Genomic DNA, 8,415 nt, shown 5'->3' with positions numbered 1-8,415 from the left:
CTCCTAAGTGCTGAGATTATAGGTATTTGCCACCTGGATAACCTGTATTCATTCATAACATTAATTATTTTACAAACACACACATACACACACACACACACACACACACAGTGTAAAAGTTTCCTTCTTACTTGTCCTTCAAATTTGAGTTTCTTTCCCAGGGAATGACTGAGTCAGCCATTCTCTCTCACAGCTACATGGCAAATATTGTATGATATGCATTACAGTACTGGAACCAGAATCCTAGTGTTGGACATTTAGCTGACTGTCAATCTTTTCTTTTATGCATAATGAAACAATAATCTTGTACACATCATTCTGTTCATGTCTGAGTGTCTTAGGTCTCTTTTCCCTGAAATAGAGACTGGTGGGGATTCTTGGTCAGTGATTTATTAGGAGAGCACACTAAGAGGTCTGAGGCCAGGGGAGCAGGACACAGGAGACACAGGGGTAAAGCAAAAACTTGACTCCAAGTCTACATTCAGCCTGTTTCTACAGACAGCTCTGAAATCCTAATTATCAAAGCAGAATTTGTGTCTTAAGCAAGAAATCAGATCATGTATGTCCCCAAACAGATAGATGGTCACTGACAAGGCTGACCCTGAGGGAGAGGGAGGCTGGGTAACAGGACGAAGTTCCCAAGCACCTCGGTATCAGGCAGTCCTAATTATCCAAGGGTGAACCCATAGAGAAGGTTCATCACTAGCAGTTCCATAGCTTCTGAGGGGTAGGGATCTGGGTGCAATACCACAGGCTCTGCCATAGTGCACACCACTATAGGGGAATTCCTAGAAGTAAAATTGCTACATGGAGCTAACGTTGCTGGTTGCCTATTCACACAAAATCCACATTCATTCCTCCTAATAGAAGCTTTATTTTTATTTGAAGTGATCATGTACCCAGGTAAACAGACCACCTCCCCGATATCCTTTGTACCTGGGCTTATCATGTGACACTGCTGTGAAATAAAATAAAGGAGATAAAATCAAATCCCTAGGGATAGGGTCTCTTCCAGATTCAAAAAGAAAAGCCCATCCTGTAATCTCATGAGCCAGGAAGATTGCTTCAAGTTGAAGCCATCCTGAGCTACATAGTGAGTATGAGACCAGCATAACTTATGTAAGGAGATCCTGTCTCAAAAAAAAAATGGGGGCCAGGAACGGTGGTGCAAGTCTTTAATCCCAGCACTGGGGAGGGAGAGGTAGGAGGATCTCTGTGAGATCAAGGCCAGTCTTGTCTACATAGCAAGTTCCAGGCCAGGGAAACTTTTTCTCAACAAAAATTAAAATAAACCAAAAAAACAAAAAATGATGCATCTATAAGTATAATCTGTGCCCCTGAAACAGGTAAGTAAGGGAAGGTACATGCATGAAAATCAACATGTTACATTTTATTTTGGTGTATTTGTTTGAGGAAGGGTCTCATGTAGCCCATGCAAGCCTCTAACTAGCAGCGTGGATGTGTTTGGGGTCTGAAGAATTCCCTGAATTGACCACTCAGACACTGAGTCTCAGTTAAAACACAAGCACTTTATTGAAGCCAACCAGCTGCGGACACAGTCTCAGGAGCTGTACTGCAACCTCGAGCTGTGAAAATGAAGGGCTTTTAAGCATAAAAAACATAAAAACCACAAAGCAGGGGATTTCTATAGTAACAGAAAGCAGAAGTACCAGGAAAGGGTTTGAACAATCAAAGGGGATTTCCAGAACCCATAACTTTTGTAGCCATTGTCTACCTGCATTGAGGCAGAACATTCTTTCTCTTCTGCCTTTGACCACAGAATGTTCCAGGAAATGTTTTTGTTCTGCCTGACAGGCAGGGGGTCTGGGGGGGTTACCTGTCTAGGGGATTTCCAGAGTCAGGCATGGGAGGGTCTGAGGGATACTCAGGACAGGCAGGGGGATCTGGGGGGGGTAGCCTCCTTCATTCCCCCCTTTTGTTTTGGAAAGCTTCTTGAATCAAACCATTGATTCATCTGTGTTTTGTAAGTTCTGTGTTATAGTAAGTTCTCATGACCATAAGTTGGACAGTGGAAATTTGTTGCTTGAGAAACTTGACTAGAGCATTAAGGATACAGGGTCCAAAAGTCAACAAAGCCAAAAGAATTAAGAGGGGACCTACCAGAGCAGTAATAAGGGTGGTAAGCCATAGTGACCAGGAGAAGAGGGACTTGAACAAGTTCTGGGAACCCTTTCTAAGCTCTTCTCATTCTAAGAGACTCTGTTTAACCTGAGCCAGGGTATCCTTAATCACACCTGAATGGTTGGCATGAAAACAACGTGTTTCTCCTAGAGCCATACAGAGTCTGCCTTCTTTAAGAAAAAGTAAGTCAAGGCCTCTTCTATTTTGTAGGACTACTTCAGCTAAGGGGTCTACCTGTTGCTCTAAATAGGAAGTAGTGGCATGTAATCTTCTTATATCTTTATCAACCTGTTCACTCAAGATCCTTAAGTTCTGGTCACTTGTGACCCAGGCTGTTCCAATGGCAGCAGACCCAGCTATCCCCATCCCCAAGAGGAGGGGGACTAGAATGACAGTGGCTGCCCTGCAAGGCCAGGAAAGGCCCATATGGTGTCTACCTGCATCTCCCCCATAGTAATATACCTGGGACATGACATGCACCAGGAGAAAAAATTCTTGTCTTCCTATGAAGTAACTGGGATGTAGGCAAGGTGTTAAGCCAAGTGGTTAAACCAAGTAGATTGGGGGGTAGCAAGCAATTGAGTATCCCCTTAGGCCAGGTGTCCTCAGGTAGGGTATAGGGGTGATTACAAATTGCAAGGTAAGGAGAGGTGGCTAAGGGATACTCATTTGACATGAAGCAAGTCCTTTAGTCCTGTATATCTCCTAGGGTGAAAGTGGTTTCTCAGGAGCATGAGGCAGTATCATTCATGGGTACTATTTTTAATTCTTTTCTTCTTGCAGTATGGGCAAAACCTATATAATAGGGTGGTCAGGGATCCAGGCAGAGTCAACAATCCCTGGTCATCTCAGGGCATGTGTTATTCAAATATTGAAAAGTGGACTTTATAGTATTTATAAGAGGCTCCCCCTCTATCTTTCTCCTTCAAAGGTATCGGCCTTGAAATTGGGAGTGTATTTGAGCCAGGGGTCCTCGAACGGGGAGGAGGGAAATCCGATTTAAGCTCTGCCAAAGGCCCTATGGGTCTAGGCAGTATGGTTCTTGGGAATCTTTGAATTGTGAATAAAGTTCCAGGGTCCATACCAGACACATAGGCTTTTAGTCCCCATGTGTGGCCCATGTCCCATTTTTGGTCTACTGCAAAAACATCCCACCTCTTTAGGGTTATAGTAAGTGGGATGCAGGTCCTGGGAACCGAGCAAGACTTATTTTTTTTTCAATTTGATACTAAGGTACGGATCTTATTGTTTAAGGAACATCAGGGCCCAAGTTTCACATCCCCAGTGAGCACAGAAATAACTTCCCTCATCATCACAATCAGTCCCAGTGTTTGCCAGGCATGTGTAGAAGACCATTCCCAAGGCCTTTTCTGCAGCTATGGTGCTGGCTCTACATCCGATAACAAGAAGGGATGTTTCTCCAGATGCTCCTGACATTGCTATTCTTACTGATCCCCTGAATGATCCCCAAAGATACTGCGGGCTACCAATTGTTTTAGGGAGCCCAGCATCAGCCATAAGGAACACAGATCAGTTTTAAATCAGGGAGGTGTAACTTCCATAACAGTTTTTCCTGTTTGTGAATCAGATAATCTCCAGACGTAAGTGTGGGGTTGGTAAACTCCCTGGGGATTAGTCCCAAGGGGTGGAGTTAAGAAGAGTAAAGTCTTAATTACAGTGGGGGAGTAGTAGGTGGGCTGTTTTCTACCAGTCAAAGTTTTAGGGGGTATTCTGGATAGGGTTGGACTGTCCATCTCTTCTGGTCATTCTGGGCAGGATTGAGGTGTGAATGATGTATCCAAGAGCACTGTCCATCCACTTTTAAAGCCATGGGCGTTGTCAGGATCACGGTGTATGGTCTTTTCCATCGAGGGGCCAGGAAATCTTCTGATGTTTTATCCAGTGCCAGAACCAGCTGACCAAGGCAAACAGCACCTGAAAAAGGGAGTGAGGATGAAAGAAAAACAAGAGACAGAGACAGATACTTGGGAGGACTGTCAGTAGAGACTGCAGCCCTGGTTTATTTTAGATCAGCCTTTTTGTAGACCATCAGAAAACCACAGTTTGCTTAGCCGAATTAGCGTCAGCAGCTCTTTTTTCCTACTTCCTCCTGAGGGTCAAGGAACGGTCAAATACTTGTTGTGAATTCAGCCTTTTAACCATCTTCCCTAAAATGTCAACACATTCTTCCTGACTTGGCAGAACAATTCGGTACTTGTGTACAAAGCACACAAACTCTTGAGTCAGGGACAAAGGTCATAAAGTAAACAAGCAAGCCTGCCACAGCTCAGTGTACAAAATGGCTGTACTTATACTAATAGCTCCCAACATCTCCCCCGTTTTTATTTTTTATAACCCCAGATTATGCTATATCCAGGACAGAAGGACCGTGCCTGTCTTAGGTTGTCTTCTGCTAGAGCAAAGCCTTACCTGACATTGGCACGTAGCTTCCATCAGCTATGCCCTGTCTTAGATTGACTTTCTCCCAGAAGACCTTACCCATCTTTGACTACCGGCCTCCATTAGGGGAGGGAGTGCAATCTCATATCATGCAGCCTTGACTTGCTGCAAGGATTTCATAAATAACTTTACTGCCACTGGAAGAAAACAAAGACATAGAAGGCAAAGCATGCTAAGTCCCACTAAACCATTCACAATGGAAGTGATAGAGGACCACAATGGTAAGGTGGCTCTCACCCTTTTTAGAATATCTGTCACTGCTTTTGTTGCATCAAACTCAAGAGATTTAGTATTCCCGAGATTCAAAATTTCCTGATGTAACATGATCAAATCTAAAGATATATTTTCATGAAGCCATATTCCATGCAGGTGCGCCTTGATTTTGTCCCATTCATATACACTACTATTATATATTTTTAAGGTTACACAGATCCACTCCTAACTTGCATGACAGGACAAATGAGTTCTTATTTTTAATCCTTGAATTTCATCCCCTAAATACTGGACAATTTCATATAGGGCATTTAGCTTATGTCCTAACCTATTATCTATGTCTTCTTGTGTTCCTAATGCTAAAGTAACATTTTCAGATAATTGATTAACATAAGTAGTGGTCTCCACCCCTTGGGAGAGAGCCACTGCAGCAGTTGTAGCAGATGCCAAAAAGGCAATTAAAGCAGCAATCCCTGCAATGATCAATCCCACAGCTCTCTGTAATCTCTCTAAGGCCTTCTCCATTTCTTGTAGCACTTGCAGCCCTTTTTCGCTATACCAAGGACCTGATACATTAACGGGAATCATAACAAAAGAGGGTTGTCTATGAAACATAACTTGAGTTGCATTAGGCAATACAGAAATACAATTAGTAAGGTTTCTCCCAACACAGCTAATATTAAACACCCTATCAGCATTATTAATACTAATATTAATAACCCCTACCAATAGTACAAAAGGCAAACTAACACATGCCGTGATTGAGCCTTTTAAAGGGCACCCAGACGTTGTTCTTGTCCTTGAATTAAAACAATTAGATAATCCTTCTGTGCAATTATACCCAGATCCCTGGCCCTCTATGTGGCCCAAGGCAGCAGCTAATTTCCAAATGTATGTTTGCTGATACTCCAAATCAGACCACCCCAATCCTGCTGCCAAACCCTTACTCCAATCCTCTTCTTCTGTCTGAGGGCTCTCCACTGTACCTCCCTGCTGATTCCCTGACCAATCTAAAATAAACCTATCACTACCAATTACATTATATCTCAAAGCTATTTTTCCCAGGCACCGCATCCATAATAAGGTTTTATTGCTAATCTTATACTCATGTCCACAGGGTAGAAATGCTTGTGGAGAATTTTTTTCCCTCTACTCTATTACCTCTTGGCAGTAGCACTTTGGAATTGGTACAGCATCCACCTCTTCCAAAAAGCACATGGTCATCTACTTGTACACACCCGGACTTATCAGGTAATATCTCCCTGAAAAGCAAGCACGCGCCATCTGCTTCCTGTCACCAGGCGGAAGCGTGGCCGTGGACAGGGATTCTAACAAAGCCTGGGTAAAAGAGGTAGTGGGACCATACTGAACACAAACGGTTTTTAGCTCCTTAAGCTGCTTAAATGGCATGGGTGCATGACACCATACCCTGTTTCCCTGCTGATCAACTTGCTCCATAACTGGAAAGACTTGAAATCCATGCACTGACTCTCCTTGCTCTACTGCGGCCCCAATGGCCTGTTGTAGCGGGGATTGCATGGTCCTAAGTGGGTACCAGATTCCTGCCAAAGGCTTCTGAACCATGGCAATCATGGGAGGCACAACAACCTTCAGTGGCCTGGTAGAAGGAGGATCTAATCCTTCTATGATAGTAGGTGTTGGGTATTCCTAGCTCTTTCCTCCTTGTCATCTAACATTTCCTTCTTCAAAGCCTCTAATTGCACCCTTAATTGCTCAATTTCCCCATGATAGTTAGGCTTCTCAGACAAAGCAATTAGAGGTGGATATTTTTCCTGATCATGCTTAACTGCCTCCTCTCCTAGGTCAAACTCCTCTTCAGGGCCAAGAGGTCCCTCTTCTGGCCCCAGACAGGGGTCTTCATAAGAGGGTGGCAAGGCTAATGGAGCTGGCTCTGGCAGAGCGGAAGGTTTGGTTTCACTTTTATCCAGGCCGTCGCTTATCAGATTCTCCTTTTTAGTCTCAGCGAATGTTCCTTCCTTTGCCTTCTCCGCCTCATGCCATGGATCAAGACTATCTTGACCAAAGCCCACAATGTAAAAGCATCTATGGGAACTTTGGAAGGACCCTCCACATCATAGTAATCCTGCATTCTCTCTCCAACCTGTAGCCACACATCTAAACTCACTGTACCTTGTTCAGGAAACCAAGGACAAACCTTTTCTACAAAGTCTAAAAAATTCACAAGTTGCTTATGTTCCACTTTTGCTCCTAGGACCTGAAGCATATTCTTTAACATATGTATAAAGAGCAAGTGACTATTTTCTTGCCCCATCTTCTCCCAAGATAAATGCTTACTGCTCCCCAATAGTACCGAGTGCACTCACCTAGTTTCTTCAGAGGTGTCCTTCACTTCCCTGTTTTTCAGGTCCCTGTTTGGGCACCACCTGCTGGAAGCAGCCGACCAAGGTGAACTGCACCTGAAAAGGGGAGTGAGGATGAAAGAAAAAAAAGAGACAGAAATAGATACTTGGGAGGACTGTCAGTAGAGACTGCAGCCCCAGTTTATTTTAGCCCAGCCTTTTTATACAGTAGAACATCAGATAACCACAGTTTTGCTTAGCCGAATTAGTGTCAGCAGCTCTTTTTTCCTACTTCCTCCTGAGGGTCAAGGAACGGTCAAATACTTGTGCATTCAACCATATAACCATCTTCCCTAAAATTTCAACACATTCTTCCTGACTTGGCAGAACAATTAGGTACTTGCGTGCAAAACACAGAAACTCTTGAGTCAAGGCAAAAGGTCATAAACTAAACAAGCAAGCCTGCCACAGCTCAGTGTACAAAATGGCTGTGCTTATATTAATGGCTCCCTACAATCCAGACAATGTCACCAGGTCTGTAAGGATGAGGAGTGACCAGGGGCAGTTTGTGCATATGCCAGATCAAAGGGTAGAGATGCTTTTGTATCGCCTGCAAGGCCCTAACCGACTGGAAGATTTCATGATTAGATATTTCAGCCAATATTTCTGACCTTGATCTCAGGACCAGGGGAGAGGGTCTCCCAAAGAGAATTTCAAAAGGAGCAATTCCTTGGATATAAGGGGAGTTTTTTACCCTAAGGAGGGCAAAAGGGAGGAGAATCACCCAGTCTGCACCAGATTCTAGGGTTAATTTAGTCAAGGTCTCCTTAATGGTCCAATTCATTCTCTCTACCTGTCCTGAACTGTGGGTGTGGTATGCACAATGTAGTTTCCAATTTTGTCCCAGGGCCTTCACTAAGGCCTGTATTACCTGAGAGATGAACTCTGGTCCATTGTCAGACCCCAACATTAAGGGTACACAAAACCTGGAAATGAGTTCATCCAATAACTTCTTGGCAACTGTGGTTGCCATTTCCTTTTGGGGGAAAGGCTTCTACCCATCCTGAAAAAGTATCTACAAAAACCAGTAAATATTTTTATCCAAACCAGCCTGACTTTATCTCAGTGAAGTCTACTTCCCAGTGGACTCTGGGGGCAGTCCCTCTTTCACATTTTCCTGAAGATTTATCATTTTGGGGGGTAGCCATTAGTCATCTGGCATGCCATGCATCTGGAGGTGATGTCCTGTATAGTAGCTGTTGAGGAAGGAGACTGGAAG

General features: G+C 43.8%; 1 long non-coding RNA gene across 1 annotated transcript; it reads right to left on the bottom strand.

The window, feature by feature from the left end:
- Positions 1–1,508: 1,508 nt before the first annotated feature.
- Positions 1,509–7,313, bottom strand: LOC115069205. Its single transcript, XR_003848486.1, has 2 exons — positions 7,161–7,313; positions 1,509–4,077 (listed from the first exon to the last, which is right to left on the bottom strand). It is a non-coding gene; the product is annotated as an uncharacterized LOC115069205 (long non-coding RNA).
- Positions 7,314–8,415: the final 1,102 nt, after the last annotated feature.

This window comes from Nannospalax galili, unplaced genomic scaffold, assembly GCF_000622305.1.
Source record: "Nannospalax galili isolate Female #2095 unplaced genomic scaffold, S.galili_v1.0 scaffold710, whole genome shotgun sequence".
Lineage (NCBI taxonomy): Eukaryota > Metazoa > Chordata > Mammalia > Rodentia > Spalacidae > Nannospalax > Nannospalax galili.
The sequence above is the reverse complement of the archived record's forward strand: the minus strand, read 5'-3'. Positions and strand labels throughout refer to the sequence as shown.